A 27,377-nucleotide genomic window follows, 5' to 3' on the forward strand; every position below is an offset into this window, starting at 1 on the left:
CACCAATCTATGTCCCCGGAACCTCCTTCCACCAGGACACCAATCTAATCTATGTCTCCGGAACCTCCTTCCACCAGGATACCAATCTATGTCTCCGTCGCTTGAGGTGGGTTTACTTTGTCCGGTGCAATGGAAGCAATCACAGTGCAGCTCTGACCAACAGAGGCCTTCAGAGGTTTTGCTCTCAGAACCCTGGCTCCACCACGGGCCCTGTCTAGCTCAGTGTAGGATGTGAGGCCACGTGGGGAAATATCACTCCGCTGGAAGACCTGCAGGGGCCGCCAGCTCTCAGCTTAAATTGCTCACCTGTAGGATCATGAACTAAATAACTGTTTGGTTTTAAGCGACTAAATTCTATTTTTTTTTTTTAATGTAGCAATAGCTAAGAGGAAGGCATGACAACCCACTCCAGTATCCTTGCCTGGAGAATCCCCATGGACAGAGGAGCCTGGTGGGTTACAGACCTTGGGGTCCCAGAGTCGGACGTGACTGAGCGACTCAGCCAGCGCAGCTCAGCAGTGACTAAGTGATCCCTTTCTCCTCCTGCCCCCAGTCTTTTCCAGCATCAGCATCTTTTCCAATGAGTTGGTTCTTCTCATCAGGTGACCAAAGTATTGAAGCTTCAGCTTAAGGAACAGCCCTACCAATGATGTTCAGGATTGATGGAGAGAAAGGAGAGAGGGGTGGCAGAGGGTGAGATGATTAGAAAGCATCGCCGACTCAATGGACCTGGGTTTGCACAAACTCCAGGAGACAGTGGAGGACAGGGGAGTCTGGTGGGTTACAGTCCATGGGGTCACAAAGAGTAGGACATGACTTAGTGAGTGAACAGCCACAAGAAGCTAAGTGACCCAGTTGAACACACTGGATACTCTGTAGTATCTGCCCATTGTGCAGAGAAGACAAGAAAACAAAGACATCTTTGGACATTCAGTCCAGTTACAGTGCCTAAACAGACGGTTCTACAACTTCTGCTCTCCAGACTCAGCGTGTCTTGGGGCTGGCCTGTCTCCAAGCTTGGTTGTTCAGTTTTTCCATCTATTCTGTGAGTTACTATTAATAGTAAACCCTCCAGGGGATTTCCTTTTTGTTTGAGTGACTGAGAGTCACTTTGGCTTCTAAGAACCCCAACAGCCAAATACACAACTGGATGCTGTCCTCGAAGACAGAGTCCAAGCAGGAGAGGGCCACGCGCAGCTGGCGGAGGAGACTCCTAGGGGCAGGGCCCCCTGCCTATCGCTGGATATAGGCCACTGCCTGCTTCAGCTCTGCTGCAGAGCTGATGGTACTCTCCGAGCTCTGAAAAACCCCAGACTGGAGACACCCGGCGCTCGCCTTGCTGCCTCATTACGGGGCGTGTCCAGAGCAGCTGTTCTTCCCTCTCTTGTTGAGTTCCTCCCAAGTCAGCTGAGTTCTGAGGGGTGTTATCAGGCTGCACAATGTGTCCTGACCGTGTTATGGGAACCCTCATTTTTTTAAGCAAAGTGTTCTGAGGAAAATGCTATTGAAATGATCCATCCCAGACCCTCTCGCACACGCTGCTCTCTTACCTGGGGCACCCCGCCCTCCGCTCCCCCACGCCCCTCCACCTGTTCCTCTCTCAGCCCCGGACACCTTCTCTGAGCAGCCTTTCCTCGCTGCCCAGGGCTGAGTGAGGCCATTATTCTGCAGGTCCTCATGGTCCCAGGAGCATCCCAGCGAACTGTAAACTCCGTTATCTATACGATTACATTATGTCATAAACATCTGCTTCCTTGAATAACCTCCCTCTATTCTGTGAGCTTCCCGAGTTTCAGGACTTGTGCATTTAAAAATCATTTCAACCCACCCCTCTCCCAATACCACTTGAAAGAGTCAGATTAAAAGTGAAACCACAGGAGGAGGTATTCTGGATGTAGACATCAACGACATCACACGTAAACTGAGTGATCTTGAGCCATCAACTCCTGAAGCCCTTCCAGGCGCTGGGGGGCTACTGGCCTGGTCCACCTGGTAGACCTGACTTGTTTGGGCTGCATTAAATGGAGACTTAATTGTTGTTCGGTCGCCAAGTCGTGTCTGACTCTTCTCGACCCCGTGGACTGCAGCACACCAGGCTTCCCTGTCCCTCACCATCTTCGGGAGTTTGCCCAATTCATGCCCATCGAACGGGTGATGCCAACATTTAAATATTATTAGATTGTACATCTGTATCTCTAGCTTTTCTGCTTCTCTCAAAAGATCAGAAGATTGGCCATCTGGGGTCTATGCAGCAACAGCCATCCTGTTGGGTTTGGGATTGGGTCAGGATTGAGGGTTAAGGTCAGGGTTTAGGGTGAGGGTTGAGAGTTAAGGTCAGGGTTTAGGGTGAGGGTTGAGGGTTAAGGTCAGGGTTTAGGGTGAGGGTTAAGGGTTAAGGTCAGGGTTTAGGGTCAGGATTAGGGTTAGCGCCCATGAGCTCCCATGAGCTCGAGTATGAGCTCCCAGGTTACTGTAGGTCGTCTGTCTCACCTTGCTGCTATAGTGAATTGATTTAAGATGTTTTTAATACTTTATTACTGTCAAGAAAGAAAAAGAAGGCATTGCCAATCAGATCATGCGCACTAGTGAGCGGAGGCTGCGTCCTGATCTCATGTGCGCTTTATGCAAGAAACAGAGCCTCCTGGGCTCTTGGAACACAGTCCTTCACGTCTCAGAAACTGGAGTTCGGAAACCTTGGGCCAGACGACGCTTCACATCTTTTCCAGCCACCCTGTCCTCTAACTCCATTTAAACAGAAAATCATGTTTGTATTTGTTCCAGTCTTCTGATATTAAATCTTATTTTATGAAAATATCAATTTCAAAATGAGTCTATTTGTGTTATGTTAGATCAGGTATCTGTCCCTCCTCCTATGTGTGTTATCTTCTGCTTCATTTCACATTATTCTGAGGAAAAATCACCAACTGTCTCCATAATATCACCTACGGCCAATATCAAAGTTATGACATGACCAGAAGGCAGCAGTTATTAGAAAAGCCATGTGATTGCAGACGTCTTCACAGTGGCCACAATACCTGATCTACAATTCCAAACTTCTCAGAGCTCTAAAACCAAATTTTCTTTTATCATAATTCATTTGGCAGAAAAATCAGACCTGAACGGATCTGTCATTTTAAAACTTAAAAAAGAAACGTCTCACCCAGCAATATGAATGTTTTAGCATGGAATGACCTATACAAGTTTAAGAAGGCTTTCTCAGGCTTACTGAGAGTGTTCCCCGATATCTGGTAAATGTACCACATTCTCTTTCTAAGATCTGAGAAGTTATGACTTTCAAAATGCATCTGCTTCAAGGACAAGGGGGTTTGTGAATGGGTGTAAATAAAGATGCCAGCCCTCCCAGCTAGGAAAGGCTGTAGTCAAAAGTCAAATCAGGTTCCCCTCAGCTTCCGCGAGGCTTGGTAACACAGATTATCTCTTTATTCACTCCATTCCTGATCCATCTGAGCGACCCTGTGCCAGTGTAATTGGACATCGACGCTGATGGGGGTGGGCTCCCCACACACCAGCTCCTAATTCTCTCTTTCGACTCCAACCACAGAGGAGAGAAAGAATGATAGAAAAAGCACACCCCATGCTTCCTCTGCTTTAACAGGAACACGCTGTCAAGGGGGAGTGATATGATAAGGCCGTAAATAAATTAATGCGCTAACAATGTGTTGGGAATGGGAAAGGTAACATTTAATAAGCATGTTAGGGTAATTAGTTAAGTCACTTGTCAATTAACTAGATTACCTAATAGCTAATTTGTCTCTCCCAGCAGCAGGCTTTGTGGAAAATCAGTCAAGGAAAACTTACGTTGAAAGGCTAGCCTTCCACACGAGTGTGCCTAAGTCCGATTCTAGTGTCTCTGCTGGCCTCAGGACTCCACAGAGGAGTATCCTCATTCTCCTAATCGCTTTTAATGGAGATCTTTTTTCCTCTTTTCTGTTTCAAATTTTCTTTTCCTCCTCCTTTTTTTTCTTCTTTCCTTCCTTCCCTCCCTCTCTCCCCCTCTCTCTTTTTTGTTTTTTTGTTCTTTTTTCTCCCACATTTTTCTTCTTTTTAAAAAAATTTCTGTAGTTCTCAGGTCAGAGGTCAGCAAATTTCTTTCTGTAGAAAGCCAGCAGTAAACCTTTGAGAGTCTGTAGCACAAGAGGCAAAATCAAGGCTATGGTGCAGGTACTTACATAACAAACAAGAAAACTAGTTTCCGTAAAATTTTTTCAACTATTTAAAATATGTAAAAATTATTCTTCGTTCACTGGCTGTACAAAGCAAACTGTGGGCTGGATTTGACCCCCTGGTCGTAAATCACTGCCCTTTGATTTGGGTCATCATTAAGTTGTTAATTTCCTAAATTAACATGATTACATTTGCAAGCCAGAAGCTTCAAAAATCACAGGGCTTCCTCACCATGTTCATCCTTCACACTCCCAAGCAGAGGCAAAGAGCATAGGCTCTGGAACCAAACTCCCTAGCTCAGAATCCCAGCTCTGCCCAGAAATGTGCAACCTTGGGCAAGGTACTTAAATTCTCTGGGCTTCAACAGCACCACCTCCAAAATAGAAGCACCCTTCCCATAGGATTGCCCTGAAGAGTAAAGTGAGTGTGTATGACACATAGCATCGTGTCTGGCACAGAGACAGGGCTATGTGAATGTTGGCTTGTTTTGAATACTTGGGTAGCACAGGGAGTAGAAGGGGGACACTCCTCTTGGGGAAAAAAAAAACAACCAGATACGGAGACTCTATCCTCCCGGCCCTGGAGATCCGTTTGGTGGCAAACTTCATGCCAAAAGGAGCGAAGCTGGAAGAAGATATTCTTGGGCATTTTCCGAGTGTGCTTATGCCAACAGGATGCCATAAATGTCTCTTCGGAGAAGGAACCCGCCAGTAGGTCTCACTTTGGCCCGAAGATTTACTGGGATCCTCTGCTTTTGTTCAAATAGGTTTTTCCTGCCTCAGCGCTCCAACACTTCTGCTGCAAGCTGTACCCCACACAGCACACAGTCTGTCTCCGTGCCCTACATAACACGTGATGCGGAGAAGTACTGTGAAAGAGGTTTCCTGTTTCAGCTTCCTCACAGCACCGGGAGCTGTGGGGAAGTCTCTGGAGGACTCGCTTAGCATGCACACACAAAAACGGAACCCGGGCGGGACCTCGCCTGCACAGCTCCAGAGTCTGAAACGCCCCTGGCAGAAATCTCTCCCTTTCCTCGCCCTCTTTCTCCTGCTGCCTTTTGATGTTTCCTCTGTCTTTCAGCCTCTCCTTGACAGTAAGTGCAATCACATCGCACACAAGGTCTTTGGAAAGCCCCCCTTTTAATGATCTGGCAGCCGCTAGACACAGAGAGGCCTTCCAGAAAAAATTTCAATCCCTCTTCCCACAGCTTCCGCAAGCCCCGGTGATAAATGACACCTCTCATTCTGTCACAGACAGGGAGCACAGACGGGGGACGGCCGTGATGTATGGCTCACCAGAACAGGAAATCAACTTAGAAAAAAAAACCGAAAGAGCTGACCGGGACATTGTCGGGGTCCTGCTCCAAAGGCCTCGCCTGAGAGACAGTCTGAAAGAGAGACTGAGAAAGTTTTAGTTTAGGAGAAAGAAAAAAAAAGGATGAGATCAAAGCAAGAAGGAAAAACACAAATCTGTGAAGAAGCTGGCATGCAGGAGAGCTGCAGTTAGCTCTGCCACTGGTTATTTCTCTGCGGTGCCCTGGGTATTAGCCAAATTTTCACCTACAGCTGGTGATTTATGGAAGAAGGGGTTGGCCCCTGCTCTGTGAGAATTCTATTTTCCTTCTGGAGCCATGGAAAAAAGTGAGTCAAGATTTGTTTGTCAAGCCTAAATTACCCCGTTTGATGCTGCCCCCAACGAAAAGCAATAAAATTCTCAGTGCCCCCAAGGGACTCCCTCCATACAAAGATTGTCCCCTGAAGATTAACAGCCTTGCCTTTTTATGTTGATGGCAATCTCAGGAAAGAGCAGAAGGTGGATTCTTCTGCTTTATCTGTATTTTTTCCTATTTTTTATCACACTCCTCCCCTCCCCCACCTCCATGATCCATACATCCTGAATGCAAAGACCTTTTCTTCTATTGAAAACCTCTGCGCTTCGGTCCACTTGCAGCTCAGATTTAAAGGCAAACTCAGACTCTCATCAGGTTGAATCTGAACACCTACTGGGTGTCAGGTCTGTACCCAATCCAAGACAGGAAGCTAAGAAATAGATGTCTAAATTCTTTCTATGCAAGACTTCTCAACCTCAGCACTGTTGACATTGAGGTCGGATACTGCTCTGCTGCGGGGCTGTCCTGTGCAGGGAGCTTGCTAACATCCCTGGACTCTCCCTGCTAGATGCTAGCGTCATCCACCCCCCAGCCCACCCCTCCCCGGCCTTTTGCTTAGTTGTGACAATAAAAAAATGCCCCAGACAACGCCAAATGTCTCTTGGGAAACAAAAGTCCCCCTGTTGAGAACCACTGTTGTAGAAGTTTGAAATCACAACTCCAAAGAAAAATAAGACTCATGAGATTTATGGGGAAGAACTGAAGTTGGTAGGTAATTAAATACTAAATGCTACGACATCGAATGCAAAAGCCACAGGAATGTAGGGTGTTGCCAAAAGGGACATTTGTATTTACCAGGTTTGTGCAAGTGCCTCTATTCAAGCTGCACAACAAAACTAAAATCTTGCCGAGCCACTGCGTCTTTTGTGCAGGCCCTGTGCACAGATATGACTGAACTGGATACTGGAAAACCATAGCAGGTTTGAAAAAAACAGAAATCCTAGTTGCAGGCAAATCATATTAAAATATTAAGACGGTGGAGATGATAACCAACAATCAAAGAACATCTCTTTTCCAATGACATTCAGAAATTATATAATTAAAATTTTGGTAATTAATAAACGATCATTTATTCAACAATATTATTAAACCTCTGTGAACATTTAAGGTTCTAACTTCGATTGAAGAAGGTAGGTTCAAATTACCTACTGTGTCTATGCCTTCCTTACAGATCACAATGACAAAAATGCTAAGGTACAGATCTTCTAAATTCTCGTAGAGTTTACTGAGCGACGTTAAAAACATTCGTTGACCTACCCAACAAAACATGGGATGAAGAGGAAGTTGAGCCCAATTTCTAGACACCATATATAATATCTAAGGCTCTCACCCATCAGTTGTTGCCAACAGAGATCAAAGTTAATTTGGAAGATGCAGACATATTTATCCATGTAGAAAGCCAATAATGGGAATTACAATGGAAGACATACACACACACACACACACACACACACACACACACACTGGGCTTCCCAGGTGGCACAGTGGTAAAGAATCCACCTGCCAACGCAGGAGATACAGGTTCCATCTCTGGGTTGGGAAAACTCCCTGGGGAAGGAAATGGCAACCGACTCCAGGGTTCTTGCCTGGAAAATCCCATGGACAGAGGAGCCTGGCCAGCTACAATCAATGGGGTCACAAAGAGTCGGACACAATTGAGCCACTGAGCATGTATATATATATGATGTGTGTGTGTGTAGACACACACACAGACACACACAAAGCTAAACTGTAATCAAAAAGAATAAAAACCAAAATTATATGATTAATACACTGGGCACAAAAACTCATCTTCACACACAAATGGAAAAAGAAAAGATCTCAAAGAATTAAGAAGAATTAGAGGCCACTGCAAAATGTAGCCTTTTCCATTAGTTAGAAAAACACCACAAATGCTTGATAAGTACTATTTAACCTGCAGAACGACAAGGTAGAGGATTCTGGCTGGCATTACTGTTAATGATAGGGACACTGAAACTACTTCAATAAGGGTGCTAAACATGAGAGTACCGTTCGTCTTTCCAGTCTCCCTGCCTCCCTACAAGCCAGCCGGCGGCATGCGGTGTTCACCCTACTGGATTCTATCTTGGTCAACCTGAGACAGACCTTCTTTGTTCACACAACACTGCCTTGCCTATCAGTGGGGCTCCTAATAAAATTTTATGCCGTTACAGGCCTTTTCTGTCTCAGGCTCACCTCCTGGTCTTGCATCATGTTGAGGGCAATTACACATTTATTTATTACTCATCCCCAAATATAAAACCGCAAAAACTATACCAAAGACAGCAGCTTTTCAATCATCCATCAAGATACACCAGTTTCAAAAGACAATCCCTGCGCCACGTCCTGAAGGTCGTTACTCACTCTCGAAAGCTCATTTCAAAGGGCTCCTTCATCTCTTGATAGCGTTAGAGAGCGTGTGCGCCAAAGTGCTGCTTGGGGATTTCAATAACTCCACGCTCCCTCTCTCGGAGCGTGATTAGTGGGCGGTGCGGGCACCAATTTAGGCTGTGTCTACACAATGCCAAAACAGCCCACGGAGAAATGAAACCGTCCATCACACAACTGGCGGATTGAGCTGCGTGATGCAAACTCTGTGGACTCATCGTGCCCACCTCCCCCCCGCCCCGACTCCACTCCCCCGCCCCACCCTGACTCCACACCCCTTACTCCACCACCCCCCGCCTCCACTCCCCCCAAGCCCTCAATGCATTCACTGACTATTTGACCTTGTTGTGAGTGTGTCGGAATGGATCTGTTTATCAGGCTATCTTGGAAACGGACCGCAGAGATGACATGGTCTTTGCCATTCGGCAGGGCTCAAACTCTGATCCCTTTACAGAGGCTAGTCTCCCTGCTCACCACACCACACACACTGCTCACACTTGTTCACCTGCCCAGCCCAACACACTCGAGCACCTGGATCTACCCTTTCCTGAAGCTTCAAGATCTCCTCATGTTTTTAGTTTTGTGAGCAATATGCTTTTCCCCCACTTTTAAGACTTTGCTTAAGCTAGACAGTACTCCAGGTGCTTTATAGGCATGCATGATCTCACTCAAGCATTACAACATTGCTAGGAGGTAGAGTCACTATCACACACATTAGACTTTGATGGTGCCCTGTCCATATCTCTCGGGCTTCCCAGATGGTGCTAGTGATAAAGAACCAACCTGCCAACGCAGGAGGTGTGGGTTCAACCCCTGGATTGGAAAGATCCCCTGGAGGGGGAGATGGCAGCCCACTCCAGTATTCTTGCCTGGAAAACCCCATGGGTAGAGGAGCCTAATGGGTTCTTGAGTCAGAGAGAGTCCACCACAAAGAATCAGACATGCTGAGTCCCTATTTCTTAGGCAAAGACCTCTCCCCACCAGGCATGACTCCTCGGAAAGCCTAGCTTCTCTGACTGAGGGCAGTTGTCCAGTTCTGAGGGCATTTCCGGCTTGCACACAGAACAAGCTGGAGACGCTGGAGAGGAATGCCCGAGGCAGAAGCTCCGAGGCCACGGGAGACGGGGATTTGGTGGAGAACTATTCCAGCATTGTGCACCGGCCCTGGCAGCATCAGGCTCCAGGCATCCACGGTGGTGGACTGCTTGCTCACTCACACCTCAGTAGCGCCCATCTTCCCCCTGCCTCCCTCCTCCACCCGCCTCTGGTGGCTCCTAGTTTCAACAGCCAAATAATGTATTTGCACTCAAATTCTTGTCTCCAGGTCTTCTTCTGGAGGAACACAAACAAGACAGCCCATTCGTCCAGAGAAGAAAACAAACGCAGAGGCACTGAATGCCTCGCCCAGGAATAGAATCGCTCTGCTGTTTTCACACCAATACATGGAATTTCTACAGGGCCCTGGTTCCCCTCTCATTTCCTTCCAAGAAAAGTGAAGCTGCTTATAACTAACTGCTTGCACCATGTCCTACTCTGAGGAACCATGAGAGAAATCCCTGTGGGACTTGTCTTGAGACCCAAGCATGAAACTTGGATATGTGTGTGTGCGGGTGGGTGGGTGTGCACCCTCAGTCGTGTCCGACTCTGTGCGACCCCATGGACTGTAGCCCACCAGGCGCCTCTGTCCATGGGATTCTCCAGGCAAGGATACTGGAGTGGCTGGCCATTTCCTCCTCCAGGGGATCTTCCCGACCCAGGGATCGAACCTGTGGTCCCTACCTGGGCAAGTGGGTTCTTTAGCAGCTGAGCCACTGGCACCAATATTATCATTCTGCACTTAACCCCTCTAGGCTTTATCTATCAGGATGCTCAGGCCTAAATTTTTGCTTTGATTTTTGTTGCATACATCTTTGTGAAATTACATTTCTAATTTAATTTTATTGTTTTTATAATATTTAATTTTGCTTTTTTTTTTCTTTCCTCTTCCTTTTTAAACCATTGTAACCTGTCTGAATTATGGTATCTTGACTCAATACTTTAAGGAGAAAATTTTATAATAATTATGATATCATATATGTAACATGATAAATGATCATCAATAATACACAATAAATATTATAAACCTTATACATGTAACCTTTAACTTATCTGCTATACATTTAATACATTTAATACCATTTAGTACCATAGATCCTCCATCAATGTGTTTATCTGTATAACCTCATGATATGGGCAATAGAACCATTATATTCGGTGCACAGATGAAGAGCCAAGCTGTGTGAGTGTCTCAGCTCCATGAATTATGAGTCATTAGGCATGTTACTTAACATCTCTCTGCCTCAGTTTCCTCCCTGTTACAACAGGGAATAATAATAACATGCAGGGCCACTGAAGATTAAAGGAATGAAAATACACACAGTGATGAATTAGAACAGCAACTGGCATGCAGCAAGCATTATACAAGTGCTAGCTGTTGCTACTCCAGGGCAATACTAAATCAAGACTATTACAATTATTTCAGTGAAGACTACGTTTGCTAGGGGTATGGGCAGTTGGTCCCATAGAATATTAAGACCAAGCTTGCCGTCCAGCTGTCAGCTATAAACGGTGCCCTAAACTTTTCAGAAGTTTCCGCATAAGGAAACTGTGACTCTCTGGAAGATTCTGGGTGAGGATTCAGCCCCTCGTTGAGGCCTGTCAGGGGCTGTGAGTAAATGCGTCATGCGTCTTCCTTCCCATAGGCCCCCTGATAAATTCTGGATTAAATGGTAGATGTGTTTTCCATTCTAATCATATGCACATATGCCTCATCTGGTAAACAGCACTTGTGCAAAAAAATTGGATTGGGGAGAAAAAAACCCAAACACTTGTCTTAAACATTGCAAAGCCGTGGGTCACGTCAGCGCTGGATGGAAGCAACAGTTACCCAATGCGATCTGACACAGTTCAAGTGATGCAAAGTGACAAGACACCAGCAAGTAAGCAAAAAACACTCTATTTTTGGTCTAAATGCTCATTATCATTTTACATGCAAACGGGCTGATCTGTGATAGGATTGCGTGGAACAATTTTCTTTGCCTCCTATTACTGCTATGAGCTTGCGGATGGGCTTGGGGAACTTCTCAATCCTAGGCGTGGCCTCTCTAGGGTTTTCTGAATTTTACTCTTTTGAAAATATTCTCCAATGGGGTAGGTCACAACCATGACTGTTTTAGAACAGAGACTGTCAACGTAGAACAACTCTTCAAAAGGAAATGAAAGAAACAGATGAGGCAGGCTGTTGTTTTGAATGCGATGGAGACATCGGAACATTTGTTTCATTGCGGCCTGGCTCTGTTTCTCCTTCCTGGGGTAACAAGACCCCACACTGACTCTGGAATATCCCACCGTGCGTGCATGCTCAGCTGTGTCCCATTCTTTGCCACCTCACAGACTGTAGCCTGCCAGGCTTCTCCATCCATGGGATATTCCAGGAAAGAATACTGGAGTGGATTGTCATTTCCACCCCCAGGGGATCTTCCCAACCCAGGGGTTGAAACCAGCGTCTCCCCGCGTCTCCTGCATTGGCTGGTCGATCCTTACCACTGAGCCATCTGAGAATCCCAGAAGATCTCACTCCTTAGTCTTAATTTCACTTTTCACTTTCATGCATTGGAGAAGGAAATGGCAACCCGCTCCAGTGTTCTTGCCTGAACGACTGAAGCCACTTAGCAGCAGCAGCGGTCTTAATTCCAGTGCGTTAGGTGCTCATCATGTGACTCAGTACTAGCCAATCAAAAACTAGCTTCTCTCTGACCACAGCAATTGGTTAAAGAGTCGCCATGTGACCCGATCAGGCCCACTGAGGTGTAGGAAGTCTTTCTTTCCTGTGGCCATCTGGAAGGGAAGCGGGAGGTGTCCTTTTCTGCTAGACACGTTTCTGGAACCTCTGAGGGGTTTCTGAGGCCACCACAGGGATTCTGAGGGCGGAGCTAAGACAGACGGAGGCAAACATTCCAAAGAGAGTGGACCAGAGTTTATTTCACTCTGTGCACCAAACCAGGCCCGAGGGCCGCTATGCCTGTACAGTTTCATCGCATGAGCCAGTTGACTGTCTTTCCACTTGTTTGTTTGTTTGTTTCTTCAGACTGAAAACTCTGAAGGTGTGTGGCACTGAAAAGTCCACTGCTACAAAAGATGAGCATGGTCTTAAAAGCGTGGGAGCCTTGCAAGCAGACGCCCCCCCCCACCCCCAGCCACTCGTTTGTTGTCCAGAGATGGAGGCGCAGTGCCCAGGTTTCCAGCCAGTGCCCAGCGGTGGCCGTGGAAATGCCACCTCAGCGTTCAGCTCCCGTCAACACTCTTTCCTGGAGATGGAGGTCCCGTGGCTTGCGAGCCCTTAGCTCCTATCAGCAGAAACACTTCATCACCCTGACATGCTGATACGCTAAATGAATAAGTGCGAAGCTCGGCGAGGTCACCTAGAAGTTAACTGAAGGCATTACGAGGGACAGTAGACACACTTCAGCAGGGAGGACCCTGATCGGTGCAGAAAACTCGGCAAACGGCGCTCAGGCTGGGCGCCCTCAGCTGTGCACCCCACTACCGTCCTGACAGCCCAGTTCTAAACAGTTAAATATGAAACTGTCAACAAGGCCCCCTCTTAATAACCGAACTTGAGGCCTTTTATCCTGGAAGATTTATGAAGTAATTTTAAAGAGATCCAAGCAAACATCTGTCAATAAATTGAATGCCGGCTACAGGATTTACAAGCAAGACAAGAATTTCTCATTAAGTGCACATTAATACGGTGGGGATCATAAATAGAAGGAGGCCAGGATGCGAGCCTCTCAAGCTGTCATTAAAACACTGTCTAAGAACTAATGAGGAAGTGATAGAAGAACACTAACAGTGTCTTGGGCTCCCAACCTTCGCCGGGGGAAACGGGCTCCCAGCATCAGAGGAATCTGGGGAGGCGGGGCGCTGGCTGGGGGCTTCCAGCAGCTCATTCTGCTTTCTGCTCGGGACCTGCAGGGCCCTGGATCTTGGGGACCCTGGAGGTGCCACATGGTTGGCTGACCTACGGTACCCAGAACCCCCATGAGGGGTAACTCCAAATGGCCCCAGACACGCGCATGCAGCAAATAAACCCATACCGTGGATTTCAGGTAGGGCGCTGTGCTACACAACACTTCCACAGTGCAAAGGGGAACCTCTGGAAACTTCTCTTTGGCTGAAACATGCCTTTGACAGGCAGAGATAAAGCTTCGTCACTGAAGGGTGTGGCAAAAGACGGGTTGGGGAGAGATGAAGGTCCAGGTGGTCCACACCTTCCCCCAGCTCACCCTCTTCCAGGAGTCTTCTTAGCAAGCTTTGACCCCGTGGGTCTCTCTACACCCACAGAGATGCAGAGATAAGAGATACCGGTAGGTCAGGTGAATTGATTAGGCTAGAAACCCACAAAGGTCAGTGGGGAGCTAGCATGCTGCCCGTCATGAGGTAAGACAGCGGTCTATTGCTGCGGAGTGGTCAGCGTGTGGAGTTAAACCGGTGAGGCACTCGCTGTGCGACGGAGGCCAGAGCCACTCTTTGTCGTGTGGTTCCCTTCCGCACACTCACACAGTGCGTCATATTATACTAATACACGACGGTATAATGTACTGTTAGGGCATACTGATGGTACACATAGTATATATGTGTATATCTATTTCCTGTTTTCTTATTTTTGTCTGTCTCCTCACTTGAATTATTTATGAAGTCAAGAGCTGTTTCTGTTTTCTTCAGTGTTGTGCTCGCACAGCTTAGAACAGTCCCTGGCATAGTAGAGTCGGTACTTAATAAATATTTACGCTACGAATGGATGAATAAGTGAATGAAGGACTAACTAGCAACTCTGAGATCCAGCTGGGTCAAAATACGCCCAGAGAAAAAGGAAATGCTTGAGTAAAAATGAAGAGGATGAGAGTGGATAAATTTTGTCTTTTCCCAAAAATGCTTAAATGCTGAAAAACATGCAAAAAAGCTTCTGAAGGCAGCTATAGACAACAGGTAATGTCTAGTGTGGATCCCAAGAAAACAGCCAAATGGATGAAGGACTGGACCTAAAGTTATCAAAGGAACCAAAACAGAGAGGACCAAGTTTTGCACATGACAGGTGTTATCATTAGGAATGTAAACATGATGATAAATTATTGTAAATTGTAATAACACTTTTGAAGCCCGGCCATGTGCTAGCCACTCTTGCTAAGCCCTTTATCTGGCACTAAAGGTTGCATTTTTGATCACTATGTACTTGCTGGCCAGGTACACAGAAGTAGATTGATTTGCGTGGAAAGGACAATGGGAATTCAGGGAATGAAGGAAAGTATTCCGGGAAAGCACACAGCGCCGCTGTTGGGGAGGGCCGGCAGCGTGGTGAAACTTGACCGAAAGCAAGCCCTCGCTCTGAAGGCGCCTCCCCAAGAAGCGGGCCGTCTGCTTTTCTCACCCCACCAAGCACAGTCCCTGTCTGCAAAGAAAAACTGAGATAGTCTGACGACCTATCAATGGAGTATTCAGATGCCACGTATTCAAGAAGCACCAAGGGCTGCTTTGTGCCAGGCCCTGTCCAAGAACTGGGTGTTTCACTGAGCAGAACAGACTCAGTCTCTGCTCGGGTGAAGCCAGGAGTTCGGGAGGTGGAAGCATGGAGAGCGAGTAGTTATAATACGTCTAACGAGTCGTATTATACCCGTGCTACTGCGTCCCCATTTGCAAAGCGTAAACGTTTGAGTAATTTAAAGAAGAAAAGGCAGTTGCAGTAAGCAGCTCGAGAAACAGCGTCAGAACAACTTTCTGAGACCCACTGAGCAGGGAGGATGGCGTGTTGAGCTTCCTTTCTTCTGGCAGACGAGTCGTGTGTGAGACCTCACTCTCCGACAGACACCCTCTCATTGCAGAAAGAGTCTGCCTTGATTCACCCAGCCATTCGTTTCTTCATCTGGGCAGTAAACAGATGAGCCCTTTTCTAGGCACCATGCCTGCCAGTGGCCAAGGGGGACGCAGAGCTTGATGCAGCCTTGTGAGATTCGTTGGTTCTGGGGGTGGAGAAAGATACTCTGACAGCCAGAATATTGAGAGCGAAAAGCTATACCGCAGATTGCAGGAACACAGGCCTGGTGAATTCTGTCTGAGGAGCTTGGAGAAGAGCTCACAGGGCCTGGAACATGTGAACTGGGTTTTGAAGGTTGTGTAGAAGCCCACAAGGCAGAGAAACACAACCTAGACAAGGGGTTGGGGTTTTGAGGGGTGAGAGGAGGAAGTACACAAATGTGAAAGCCGTAACATGTTGGAAAAACTGTGAAGAGTTTGATACTAATGAAAGCGAGAAGGAAGTGCTTGTTGAAGGCTCTTGGTAGAGGGTTGGGACAGGCAGGCATGAAGCCTGCTTTTTGGTACTTTGGGGGAACCATCATGGACATTATCTTTAATGATAGGTTGAGGAGTTTGGACTTTGAGTCTCTTCCAGTGTTCTTCAAGCTTCAGTCATTTGTATGTCATCGTCACATTTTTTTTTTTTTTTTGCCATAGCTAGTTATTGACTTGGGATTTGTTTTTTAACCATCCCACTTTAAAAACACACACACACATTTTATTAAATTTATTTTAAGAGGATGTTATAAGTCAACATCATGAATGAAAGTCAGGTTCACCATAAACAAGATACAACTGTAAAAAGGAATATATAGCTATTTAAATAAAATGTATTCATTGCCTGCAATGCAGGAGACCTGGGTTCGATCCCTGGGTTGGGAAGATCCCCCGGAGAAGGGAAAGGCTGTCCACTCCAGTATTCTGGCCCGGAGAATTCCATGGACTAGAGTCACAAAGAGTCGGACACGACTGGGTGACTTTCACTTTCACTGGTATATTTCCCCCAAATCATCTCTCACACACTGCATTTCACAAACACTGTTGGAACTCTGGGATTTAGGGTACACACGGTCAGATAAGAAGCATGGATCTGAGGGGCGGGGCGCACAGAGGCCTGCTGGGAGGCGCTGCTACGCACAGGAAGGGCGAGGAGGCCTCAGATGGAATGCGGGCGGCGCGGGGAGAGAGGGGCCGCGAGTCATTTCAGAGGTCGGCCACGCAGGATGTAGTGCCGACTAGACAGGGAAGAGCAGGGGGCTGGCAGTGACGATGGGCTGGACGCGGCTCCTTAATGGCGGGGCAGCTCCTGACAGCCGTTTACAAGGTGATTCCATTTACATCAGAGTCATTCACAGAAGCTCAGGAGCTGGAGCTCTTCAAGGCATCAAACACAGTCATGTAAGCTCCAGGAGCTGAATTCTTGATGACAGAGCCAGCAAGATCCTTCCTGAGGAAACTATTTACTCCATATACAGTGTTTAAGATGAAAAAAAAAAAAAAAGAAAGAAACAGGGCCATGTACCCATCTGTGTGTGCTCAGCTGCAGATGCTACGGAGACATGGTAGGAAACTTTCTGCTAGCAGATTTCCCTGAATTTTGCAAATCTAATTCTTTGATTCTTAGCTACTGAAGGGTTATTATCAATGGTAAAATTGAACAAAGAATCACCAGAACATAACTACCATGGGAAACTGAAGTAGGTAATTAGTTCGCTTCACGTATTTTAATTTTTCAGAACCCCAAGCTCCATCCCCACACATTTGGCGATGTGGGGCAGGCAGATGGAGGGAGAAATGCTCCCCAACACCCCCCTCCCCCCACGAATAATCTCCACTATATTAATCAATTTCAGCAGGTAGCTGATCATCTTTTCTTCATTTTGCTTCTATACATAAGATTTGTGTATCTTCACTTAACAAGAAAGAAGTGGGGGGGGGGGAATCCTAGCAGCCCTTTAAATCAGTTAGAAAGAGGAAACAGGAGGGAAAGAATTCCAAACCTCTTTTCCTTTCTCTTTCTCTCAGCAGATTTTTTCATAGAATGGTGTAATGTGATGCCTTCCTTTGGGTAAAGCAATTTGCATCACTTAAAGAAGTGAAAGGAAACTTTAATACCGAGTTTATCTAAGCTACTCCGAGAGGAGAAGGAACTTGGAGTGCTAATTAAAATCAAGAGAAGCACAGACTCCTAGATGGCTGGGGGAGGGGAGAGGCTGGGGAGACAATGGCTTTGGGGAACATCAGAGGTCCACCTGCTCTGGGTGTTACCTGAAGAGGTGCTTCAGGTTCCTTGCCTATAAAATAAAGGTATGAGTGTCTACTGCTAGAGTTTTAGGTGAGTTGATGAGCTATTGGATGTGCGTGTCCAGCTCGGTGCCTGGCATGTAGCAGGCAGCCAGCACGTGATGCACAGAGCTGTTGGCTTTTTTTTTTTTTTCCTCCTGGTAGTTCATCTGCCAGGGCTTCCCAGGTGGCTGAGCGGTAAAGAATCCACATGCAGGAGACCCAGGTTTGATCCCTGGGTAGAGGAGATCCCCTGGAGGAAGAAATGGCAGCCCACTCCAGTGTTCCCGTCTGGGAAATCACCCCACGGACAGAGGAGCCTGGCGAGAGTAGCCACTCAGCAACAACACCAACACCAACAGCTCATCTGCCATTTAAACTCAAACTGATTTTAAATTCCCCTAATGCCTAGCTCTCCCATCCCTTCATTTTTTTCAATACTTATTTGGTAAACTCAAGCGCCGATACAAACTCTCTATCCAAACCTGAATACTAGAAATGGGGTCATAAGACAAGCATCCTTAAGGAGGATCATTTCAAAGTCTTCCCCGTTGGGAGAGTGATCAACACCGTAGCACGTTCCACATGATGGAATACTCCCCAGCATTAAGAAGGAACAATCTGATAAACGTGAGAACTGGCATGGATCACAAAGACGTTACGTATGAAAGAAGCCAGTCCCCAAAGGTTAATTACTTTATCTGTGTACATTATCAGAGAGACACAGTACCGTGAAGGAGCGTGGCTCAGCGGGTGACAGGGCTGGAGGGAGGTGTGAGTACAGAGCGGGAGGAGGGGGTTTCTGCAGTGATGGGACTGTTCCCTGTGCTGGCTGTTGTGACTGTACGCCAAGTCATACATGAATTAAAATTCACAGAATATACACCCCTGGGGAAAGTCCATTTTCCCATATGATAGTCTAAAAAGAAGAATTAAAACAGTGTTCATTCTTGGAAGATGCTTTCCAATTTACCACACAGACAAAAATAATCCAAAACAGAAAACAGAGCAACAACTCCTGTGTGTGTGTGTGTGCACCTGAGCAAGAAAAAGAGTGCAAATGTCACATATAAATTATATGAGCACGGAGGTAAGTGTGAAGTTTCCTCTAGGTTATTGGTTGGGATTATGGATCCGGGTGGGGTGCAGTGAGCCTGGAATGGGGCCAGGAACAGGGGAGTCAAGCATAAAAAGGGAATAGGTGACTAATCAAAGTGGAAAAGCAGCAGCTACAGTCTTTCCTACTTCGGTAAAATCAGGCCTGTATGCACAGGCATGAATGAAGACACCGGGTAGCCTATGTGCCTCTGTGTAAGTGTGGCTGCTCGACCTCGTTAAGTAAGAAAAGCACATTTGAAGAAGTTTGTAGAGGGTGCATCTCATTCAGAAGACTCAGACAGGTTGAGTTAAAACCCTGAGGAACATCAGCTCTTCCCCTTCAAAATTCCCAGCGGCCCTTACATAGGTTTGTAAGCAGGGAAAACAAAGTGTCAAACTGCCCGAGAGTCTTTATGGAGGCATGCAATGCTCCCGGTGGAATGGACATGGGGAATACTGAAGCGTCAGGAAGGGGGAAAAGAAGCCCTCTTTGGTTCAAAACCTTTCCATTTAAAATCTCAACCTGGTTTGCTAATGTTAATTGGCAAATCCACCCAAACGCTCCTTTGTGGACAGTTTCAAAGAAATCATAAGTTCCTCTGTTAATGGCAACCCACTCTGGTACTCTTGCCTGGAGAATCCCATGGAGGGAGGAGTCTGGTAGGCTACAGTCCATGGGGTCGCAAAGAGTCGAACACGACTGAGCAACTGTACTTCCACTTCCATTTCTGTTTTCTGGATAGAGGTGAGGAGAGCAGTGTGATGTCTTTATTGCTGGGGAGTCTGGGGTTTCCCAGGCACTTTTCTGTGACTCACTCACTGTGCTCACACACTGACTTTGCCTGGTGAATCACACCCACTTTATGGACGGGGAAAGTGAGGCTCAGAGGAGGTGAGTTTTATATGAGCAGAATGCCTTTCATTGTTCAACGTATTTTCATGGGTGTCTGCCTCCAGATAGCATCAAGGACTGGCCCATGAAACACAAGGCCTAAATTCTTACAGAAATGGAAACAAATCTATCAAAGAATGCAAGGACAACATTGTTATAAAAGATCCTGCGAGGACAGACTGTTCGAATCTATTTGTTCCAGTAGACAGAGGGTTAGGCTAAACTGACCTTTTAATCCTGAATACACCCCACAGTCCGTGTCAGGAATGTTGATAAGGATAACACAGAGTGTTCCTGGCCCTGCAGCTATGGAGTCCACCAAGTTAGGACAATTTTCTCAATACTAGATTTGGCAATATGACAGGATTTATTCGAATGTCTAGATGCTCAGTTGATTTTTATTGGTTTCCCTCAGAACATCAAATACACACAGGCCTCAATATAAATAAAAATGTAAAATTACATTTTTTTCCAGGAAGGTAAAGTGAGGATTTGTTCAAGCAAGAATATACTCTCAGAGGGAGAGCGGGCAGACAGGTGAGGAGCTCAGAATACACGTTTGTCAACAGCCCACCTCATTCGAGCTCCACGTTCGGGCTGTGACTGCCAGCCCATTTGCATCAGCTTGCTCTGCAGCAATCTGGCTTCTCTGAACAGAACTCAGGGCTGTGTTTTCCATGTGACATGTCTACCAACGTGGCCGACCACAAGGAAGAGACCCAAGTTGGGGAAAGAGCAGAACTGGCTCAAACCGGGGGCATTATCCTTACAGCTGACCATGGTGCGCTGAGTTATGGGAAAATGAGATTAATTACAGGAAGTGGAGACACATCAAAGGCAAGGAAGTGGCAGATCAGAGCTGCTGGCTGAAGGGACTGAGTCGGGAAACAAACGGAGGTCACGTCCCAGTCACCAGTGATGGAGGCTAACTCGAGGGATGTGAAGCCCCGCTGGGCACAGCGAGGAGCCCGGGCTCTCGGGGACCCCTGGGTGGGTGCTGCTCAGGGAACCCAGGGGCCCAGCTCACCTCCTGGAAGAAGCAGAAGGCCAGGGAAGTGATGCAGCAAACGACACGAACACCATGGCCTTCGCTTTAGTAGCATAAGTAAATGCGGGGGAGGGAAAGGAAGGAGAGAAGGAAACAGACCCAGGGATGAGGAGTGGAAGGTGAGAGGTGGCAAGAGAAGGGAGGAAGGATGGAAGGCATGGAGAAGAGAAAGAGCGAATCAGAGATAAAGTGGATTTCAGAGGTGCACTGGAGTGAACAGCAAGTCCTGATAAATATTTTATGTCAGGACAAGCTAATTAAACACGAATTTTGTAACACAAGCAATTTACTATTTAGTGGATTTGCTTCAAACACGCTGGGCTTGGCACAAGAGAGCCAAGGACATAATACCTACACCTGAAGAGCCATGGGGCAAGCCTCGTGATGTGGGCACGGCGTGAGGAAAGGACTAGAGAGCCTCGTGGTGTGGGCACGGCGTGAGGAAAGGACTAGAGAGCGACGCAGGAGACAGAGGGGCAGGGTTGAGGAGCGGAGAGACAAGGCGCGGACGCGGGTTTCCAAGATCAAGGTGCAGCAGGGGAAGCCCTTTGTTGGAGGGTCACAGCAACTAAGGAGGGGTAGGAACAACGGTGAAAGCCTTTGGGGGTTGCCAGGGGGACTCGGGTGTTTTGGAGACGCGGAAGTGCACGCTTGCCTTAAATGCCAAGTACTCGCAAAGGATGGCAGCCTCTCTCAGGACACGGGGCGCCGATGGCGAGATGCGCACAGCAGGCCGGCGCCCACACGAAGCCGCGAGAGCGGGGACGCAGTGCGGCCCGGGGGCCCGCCGCGGCCCGTCCCCAAGGGGCGCACGGCGCCTGCGGCCCGCAGGACCGGGGCCTTCCTCTCGGCGGGCTGCGCTCCCCGCACGGCGGGCTCCTGCTTCCTCGGTCTCCCCTTTTGTCTCCTTCCCCCGTTCCATCTCCCTCCATCTCTCCCCGCTTCACCCCGTCACTTGCACCTTCTCTCTCTCAGTAGGGAACACACTCCGCTTTGTTTTGAAGACGCAGAGCTCTGCTCCTAGTCCCTGGAAGACAGAGTTGCCCGTGTGGTTCCTTTCTTTTTAATCTTTTCAGGGTCATTCAAGTGCAAAAGGGTGAAGAGTAACAGATTAAGATGAAACTGCAGTTCAAGTCCTTGGACGTCGCAACTCACTATGTTTAGCAGCTGCAAATTACTAGGAAAAGGGAAGCTCCTTTTTGTGTGTCTCTCTGGGTGCTTTTCTTCTTCTTCTTTTTTTTTCTTCTAAAATTCAGAAACCTAAAGAGACTTCATAAAAACTCATCACAGAGAAACTGGAGTGAGAACGCAGAGCATGGGGAAGCCCAGTATAGACAGATGTGAAGCTCGGCTTCTCTCTCCCCAACTTCCATAGCCGGGAAGCCATCTCTAATGATGGGATGGATTTGATGGGAGACTCATCAGAGGACCCGGATGCTCAGCTTTTAACTTATTTTTGCAAAGCAGGTATTTTTTTCTTTTTTTTTTTTGCAAATAAGAATTAGAGAATAGCCTCCAGCTAAATTGCAAGGAGTCCCTGAAGAGTGAACCCTCAGAGGGGAGACTCACTGAAGAAGAAAATGAAGATGACAAGGCTGTTGCTTCTTAATAAACATGATCGCATTTTCAGCATGCATTATTTATTACTTTTCTTTCACTGATTTATTGTCCTAAAACATGTAATCTAATATGGAGAGGAGCACACACATGCCTGCACAGATGTCCTGGTGTCTTCCTCGTGCTTCACAAAAAACAAAACATATAAACGACCCCAAATGTTCAGGAGATCTCTGTTAGATGTGGTTTATCTGTTTGTCTTTCTCATCTCTCTGATTTTCTTTTTTGCAAGGTGCATAAATAGAATCTTTATCATCGAAAGCGATACTATTAGTCCCTGTCTGTGCCGTGCTAAGTTGCTTCAGTTGTGTCCGACTCTTTGCCACCCTATCGACTGTAGCCCGCCAGGCTCCTCTGTCCATGAGATTTTCTAGGCAAAAATACTGGAGTGGGTTGCCATGCCCCTCTCCAGGGGGTCTTCCTGACCCAGAGGTTGGGCCCACGTCTCTTACGTCTCCTGCTTCAGCAGGAGGGTTCTTCACCCACCAGCACCTCCTGGGAAGCCCTTAGCCACCGCCTGGTGAGCATCAGCTCTGTGCAGAGGGCTTTGTGAACTCGTGAAGTCACTCAGTCGTGTCCGACTCTTTGCAATCCCATGGACTGTAATCTACCAGGCTTCTCTCTCCATGGAATTTTCCAGACAAGAGTACTGTAGTGGATTGCCATTTCCTTCTCCAGGGGATCTTCCTGACCCAGGGATTGAACCCAGGTCTCCTGCATTGCAGGCAGACGCTATACCCTCTGAGCCCTACTGATCCCATGGAAGAAGAGACCGTCTCCTCCACTTTGGATGCAGGAAAGTGGAGGCTCAGAGAGTTTAAGTGACTTGCTCACAAATTGCTACAAATCGCTGAGCCTGGATGAGAACTTGGGTGTCTGGTTGTTAAAAGCATACTTTAATTGGTAAATCACAGTGTCTTGGAGCAAGATAGCAAAAAGCTGGCCAGGGCAGAGCCTGAGCTCGAATCCAGTTACTCTGAATCCAGAATGTGAGGTCTTTTCCGCTAACCACACTGTTCACAGGCATGTAAGTTCCTCCAAAATCAGTCAACACCGAGCCTTTTAAAGGAAAACAAGCAGCAACCTTTGGGTCTGCCTCTCGCTTGCCGGTAACTCTTTTTCTTTTCCTTTTTTTCTTTCGGGTCTGTCAAGATAGACACATAACCATTTCCTGAGGCTTCTGTGGATGGACATGCACAGCATCTAGGGTTAAGCAGTTAATAACCACCATTAATAAGCAAGCTTACTGAGCCACTGCCAGGGATGATACTGTGTGAACCAGTCTTTCTTTTATTTTTCGCTCTTGCCAGGAATTCACAAGGACCGGGACCACGCACCTCTAGGAACACTTTCTCTTGGCTTCCCTTCCAGGAAGGAAGTGAATATAAAGTTAGCACTGAGCTTTTCTGAGACTGTGGACGTGGGGCTGGTTATTCAACATGTCGAGGAGACCCGAGTCAGTCAGGCCCGGGATCTGTGCTGAAAAGTCAAAGGCAAGCAGGAAGATGCCAGGAGCCGGAGCTGGGGTGGGGTCGATGGTGAGCAAGCAGGCCGCAGCTGCACTGGGTATGAGAGCGGCCAGACACGGACCTGAAACGCTGGCCTTCGTTCATTGTGTGGGTGTGTGTCTCTGCGCTTCTTGATGATAACCGTCAATCACATTCCATATAAAAAATGTGGAAGCGATAGAAGAATACAAGGAAAAATGAAAACTATGACCAACTGCATGATAGAAATATAACAATATTACATAATAATATAAAATCACCTTCATCACTATATCTATCATTATATTTATCTCAGATATACTATAGCTATAAACAAATATAATGTATTATAGGATCATCGGAGAAGGCAGTGGTACCCCACTCCAGTACTCTTGCCTGGAAAAGCCCGTGGGCAGCGGAGCCTGGTGGGCTGCAGTCCGTGGGGTCGCACAGAGTCGGACACGACTGAGCGACTCAGCAGCAGGAGCAGCATTATAGGATCATAACATACATACTATTTTAGAATCTCCCTTTGTTCACCCTCCTCAATATAATGGGAACTTTTTGTTTTTATGAACATATATGTTTAATGGTGGGTGATAGTCCATTGTGCAGTATTACAATTTTTTAAAATAATGACCTTCTTATTAATGGGCTTTTTCAGTAGTCATGTATGGATGTGAGAGTTGGACTGTAAAGAAAGCTGAGTGCTGAAGAATTGATGCTTTGGAACTGTGGTGTTGGAGAAGACTCTTGAGAGTCCCTTGGACTGCAAGGAGATCCAACCAGTCCATCCTAAAGGAGATCAGCCCTGAATATTCATTGGAAGGACTGGTGCTGAAGCTGAAATTCCAATACTTTGGCCACCTGATGCAGAGAGCTGACTTATTTGAAAAGACCCTGATCCTGGGAAAGATTGAAGGCAGGAAGAGAAGGGGACGACACAGGATGAGATGGTTGGATGGCATCACCGACTCAATGGACATGAGTGTGAGTAAACTCTGGGAGTTGGCGATGAACAGGGAGGCCTGGCATGCTGCAGTCCGTGCGGTCGCAAAGAGCTGGACACGACTGAGCGACTGTTCTCCAAGCCAGGCTTCAGCAATACGTGAACCGTGAACTTCCTGATGTTCAAGCTGGTTTTAGAAAAGGCAAAGGAACCAGAGGTCAAATTGCCAACATCCGCTGGATCATCAAAAAAGCAAGAGAGTTCCAGAAAAACATCTATTTCTGCTTTATTGACTATGCCAAAGACTTTGACTGTGTGGATCACAATAAACTGTGGAAAATTCTGAAAGAGATGAGAATACCAGACCATCTGACCTGCCTCTTGAGAAATCTGTATGCAGGTCAGGAAGCAACAGTTAGAACTGGACATGGAACAACAGACTGGTTCCAAATAGGAAAAGGAATACGTTAAGGCTGTATATTGTCACCCTGTTTATTTAACTTCTATGCAGAGTATATCATGAGAAACGCTGAACTGGAAGAAACACAAGCTGGAATCAAGATTGCCGGGAGAAATATCAATAACATCAGATATGCAGATGACACCACCCTTATGGCAGAAAGTGAAGAGGAACTAAAAAGCCTCTTGAAGAAAGTGAAAGAGGAGAGTGAGAAAGTTGGCTTAAAGCTCAACATTCAGAAAACGAAGATCATGGCATCTAGTCCCATCACTTCATGGGAAATAGATGGGGAAACAGTGGAAACAGTGTCAGACTTTATTTTTGGGGCTCCAAAATCACTGCAGATGGTGATTGCAGCCATGAAATTAAAAGACACTTACTCCTTGGAAGGAAAGTTATGACCAACCTAGATAGTATATTCAAAAGCAGAGACATTACTTTGCCAACTAAGGTCCATCTAGTCAAGGCTATGGTTTTTCCTGTGGTCATGTATGGATGTGAGAGTTGGACTGTGAAGAAGGCTGAGCGCCGAAGAATTGATGCTTTTGAACTGTGGTGTTGGAGAAGACTCTTGAGGATCCCTTGGACTCCAAGGAGATCCAACCAGTCCATTCTGAAGGAGATCAACCCTGGGATTTCTTTGGAAGGAATGATGCTAAAGCTGAAACTCCAGTACTTTGGCCACCTCATGAGAAGAATTGACTCATTGGAAAAGACTCTGATGCTGGGAGGGATTGAGGGCAGGAGGAGAAGGGGGACGACAGAGGATGAGATGGCTGGATGGCATCACGGACTCGATGGACGTGAGTCTGCGTGAACTCCGGGAGATGGTGATGAACAGGGAGCCCTGGCGTGCTGCGATTCATGAGGTCGCAAAGAGTCGGACACAACTGAGCGACTGAACTGGACTGAACGACTGAACTGAGCTGAACTATTAGTGGGTATGACAATTCTTTCTAATTTCTCCCTATATGTTAAACACCTCATTGGATATAATCTTGCACGTATCCTAGTGTGGACATCCTTCCACTAACTACCTAGAAACGTAATGATTGTGTCACAGGCCACGTTCACTTCAGAAGCATTTAATACATCAGCAAAATGTTACCAGCTGAGTGTTAACCCATCTGGGGCTCCTGCGGATATGGAAAAAGGCTCATTCTCATGTCTCTGTGACTCCCCAGTACTAGATATGGCTGTCAAAAGTACATTAATGATTTGATAGCCGAAATAATAATAGTACTAGCATGTAACAATAATGGTAGCTGGTAGTTTATAATGCATTTCTTTCATAACCAATTCAGATATATTAATTGCTTCCTTGGTAGTGCAGATGGTAAAGAATCTGCCTACGAGGCAGGAGACCCGGGTTCGATTCCTGGGTTGAGAAGATCCCCTCGAGAAGACAATGGCAACCCACTCCAGTGTTCTTGCCTGGAGAATGTCACAGTCAGAGGAGACTGGTGGGCCATAGTCCACGCGGTCACAGAGTCAGATGCAACTGAGCAACTAAACTTATCCCCACCAATCAGATATATTAGTATACACACGCCAACGTTTTACAGGAACCTACTGTTTTAAAATGTAAACAAAAGCAAAGAAATAGCAGTAACCGCATACATGAGCTGCAGTGGCCCTGGAGGACAAAATGCGTACTGGACAAGGAAACAAACGAGAAAACCAAGGCAGACGTGGGCTGGAAGGTGTCTGGTTAACACCAAAATGGCATTGTCTTTCTAAGCGTTGACGTGGGTTAGCCCTTAACAGCACAGCTATGTAGAAATGTGCCCTAAACAGTGTTGAGACAACTTCTTCAACAGAAGAATTTCTTTTCCTTAGATCTCTATCTCTTTTCCCTTCCCCTAGCTAATTTAGGAAGATGACTCAGGTCTTTCTCCTTCCAGGAAAGTGTGCACATTCTGCAGGGCCACTGTGAATCAGATTGGAGTTGAGAGTCTCTGTCTGCGTTGCCAACAAGCTTCAAGAATGAAGCCAGGTGACTCATCAGAAAGTTGCCACACTATGGCAGAAAAATAACGCTCACTAGCAAATTAGAGAGTAGAAGCCTGAGCAGAGCCTCTTCTTTCCTCATTTGCATGATTACATGCAAGTTGCTTCTCTTCATCTTCAGCATCGGCAGCTTGGTGTGTCTCTGAGGCTTGGGACCAGCCTAAGCAGGGGTTAAATCTTGTCCATCTGTCTGTCTGACTGTCTCTCTCTCTCTTCCCTCATCTCTCTCCTGAACTCTCCTTCTTACTTTTTCTTTCAGTAAATCTTTATTGAATCAACCTCTCTGTTGTATGCTGGGGATACATTCAGGCCCGAGACAGAACATCCTTGAAAGAGCCCAGGATTCCAATTTCTCCTTCTCACTTCTCTCTCTTCCTGATGGATCTCGTGGATTTCAGCT

General features: G+C 46.8%; 1 protein-coding gene and 1 long non-coding RNA gene across 4 annotated transcripts in view; one reads left to right on the plus strand and one right to left on the minus strand.

Moving 5' to 3' along the window:
• The window catches only part of LOC120869054, a 22,781-nt gene extending 6,675 nt beyond the window's left edge, over nt 1-16,106 (plus strand). Inside the window, exons 2-3 of the long non-coding RNA XR_005722417.1 lie at nt 2,596-2,600; nt 16,091-16,106. This is a non-coding gene — a long non-coding RNA (uncharacterized LOC120869054). The remainder of the gene's footprint in view (nt 1-2,595; nt 2,601-16,090) is intronic.
• The window catches only part of TSHZ2 (teashirt zinc finger homeobox 2), a 488,293-nt gene that overhangs the window by 308,059 nt on the left and 152,857 nt on the right, over nt 1-27,377 (minus strand). The gene's annotated exons all lie outside the window — the stretch shown is intronic.

Source organism: Oryx dammah, unplaced genomic scaffold, assembly GCF_014754425.2.
Source record: "Oryx dammah isolate SB20612 unplaced genomic scaffold, SCBI_Odam_1.1 HiC_scaffold_10, whole genome shotgun sequence".
NCBI lineage: Eukaryota > Metazoa > Chordata > Mammalia > Artiodactyla > Bovidae > Oryx > Oryx dammah.